This window comes from Eurytemora carolleeae, unplaced genomic scaffold (genome assembly GCF_000591075.1).
Source record: "Eurytemora carolleeae unplaced genomic scaffold, Eaff_2.0 scaffold149, whole genome shotgun sequence".
Classification (NCBI taxonomy): Eukaryota; Metazoa; Arthropoda; class Copepoda; order Calanoida; family Temoridae; genus Eurytemora; species Eurytemora carolleeae.
Window position 1 is genome coordinate 288340 of NW_019396075.1, and position 2693 is coordinate 291032.

Sequence of the window (2693 nt, forward strand, 5' to 3'; positions counted from 1 at the left end):
GCCCCCCCCCCCCCCCCGTACATGACCCTGTTCAGTGTTTTGGATCTGAAGACCAACTAGTTCTTCTTGTTTCTACTCCGTTGTTTTTTCTCTCTCTATATGTATTCCTATCTCACCGTCTCTCTCTTCGCCGCCAGAGGATCTCTCTCATCTCCCTCTCTTCTCTCTCACTCACCAACAGAGCTATTGGACCATTGGACCAATAAATGATTTGTCATGATGCTCAACTTTACACATATGTTTAAATGTAATGTTTATTAGAATATGTTTTATTCGAATTTCTAAAATATTCTATTTTTATCAGAATTTATTAAAAGAAAGCAGAAATATAAATTGCTTTAACAATTTGATCAAAATATTTTCATATTTATGTTTCCCAGTATTTTCCCTGTGCACTTAGTAAAGATACAGGGTTCCCCTGCAAGACATGATACTCTAATAAACTGTTTTAATGACAATTTGAAGGTTTAAGTTGGATTAAATTCTACTTTGTTAAGTTTTGAAAAGGTACATTGAATGATTTGATGAAATGAATGATAGAAGCAAGCAGGAAAGTATAGGAATTAAAGAAAATTCGGTTCGATGCTGGCCCATCCTTTATTCTCTGTGTGAATGTTCAATAAATTTACATATGGAGATAAAACTGTTTATATAAAACCATGACATTCCCACCCCATGGGAGGTAATATTTTACCCCCTTTATAACCCCCCTTGTTTTCCCCTGTACTGTATACTTTAAACAAAATCTACTATTAGCTGGATTTTTAAATGAATTGTGTGGAGCGCGATATAAGGGAGGGGGATGCACGCTCATTGATTTCAGGTACGTCCTGTGCATTGATGCGCAAAGAAAATACAGAAAATTACGCGCGTTTCATATACGCGCATGTTACTATAATAAATAGTAGCGTGCAGTGCTCTCAGTACAGATTTTATTATTAAAGTGAAAACTGATTTATTTTTTGAATACTTGGAGTAGAGGTTTTGTGAATCTATGTTGTACATATACAGAGCAACCATTATCAATAGATTATCTCAAAGCTTTAACTCCAAAATAAGCATATAATATTCGAAAAAATGCCAAAGTTTTATTTTAGCTTTATTTAATTTTTCAAAATGATTTATTCTTCTTCAATTTTCAAATTAAAGTCTCGGAAATTGTAATTTAGACCCATTGACGATCTAACATGATACGGGACACCCTGTAGATACATGATATGGGACACCCTGTAGATACATGATATGGGACACCCTGTATATTGAAATGAACACTAAATACAAAGGAAAAGATTTCAGAGACGACTGTACAGAACTTATTAAGTCATCTTTCTAACATTCATGGTTCTCTGCAGCTGTAAACTTGTTAATGACCAAACCATTTTAAAACTACAAGGTGATCCACATCATGTTAGATTGTTAATGGGTCTAAATTACGATTTGCGGGAATAACCAGAAAATTGAAGAAGATTAAATTCCTATTAAAATTTGAGTAAGGCTATAAATATAAAAATATTTTTGAAAACATGCTTGGTTTTCCGAGTATTATGTGCTTGTATTGGCGCTTAAGCTTGGAGATAATCTAATATGATATGGGAAGCTCTGTATATAAAAGGCAAAATTAATATGAAGAGTTTCTTGTCGTTATTAACTTCTCATTCTTTGTGAGTCACCGTGTTGTAGGGATTGCGTGAATCACGTTCAAGGAAGTAAATTTAAAGTGATAAAACTTATCCAAGCAATTATTATGATTAAAAAATCAGTGAAAACTTATTCCCCGAGTAAGATTATATTTTCATTTTTTGTCCATTCCCTTCGGAAAACTCACTATATAAATGTCGTGAATATCCCTTTAGGAAATTCTTATTTAGAATCATGAATAGTCCTTTCACGAAATCCTTGATTTATCATCGTAAGCTGCAGTTCCTTCACGAAATCTTTAATTTATTATCATGAACAATTCCTTTCAGGAAATCCTTGATTTATCATCATGAACAATTCCTTTCAGGAAATCCTTGATTTATCATCATGAACAATTCCTTTCAGGAAATCCTTGATTTATCATCATGAACAATTCCTTTCAGGAAATCCTTGATTTATCATCATGAACAATTCCTTTCAGGAAATCCTTGATTTATCATCATGAACAATTCCTTTCCGGAAATCCTTGATTTATTATCATAATCAGTCCTTTCAGAAAATCCTTGATTTATCATCGTAAACAGCTTCTACACAAAATCCTGGATTTATCATCATGAGCAGTTCATTCAGTAAATTCTTGATTTATCATCATGAACAATTCCTTTCAGGAAATCCTTGATTTATCATCATAAACAGCTTCTTTCCAGCTTGTCCATTTAGGAAATTATTTTGGCTCACATAAATCCAAATAAATAAATAAATAAATAAATAAAATACAAATCTGTGCATGCTCCCACGATAGAATCTGTCAGCTATGCCATGTTACTCCTTAGTAATGTTAATTGACCCTCCATGCAAACAGTACCCTCTTGAAAGCCTTGTCTGACCAAGTGTTGAATTAAATATCAATATCTTTTCTCCTTAAAATTGTTAAATTTAATTGCCGGTTTCACTGCGAAAGTGACTTGAAAGTTTGCGTCACTATAAAGTAGAGTTTAAAAAAAACGTGTAAATATTGCGTCTAAATTTTGGCTCATTTTACGTCATGAGAGCTG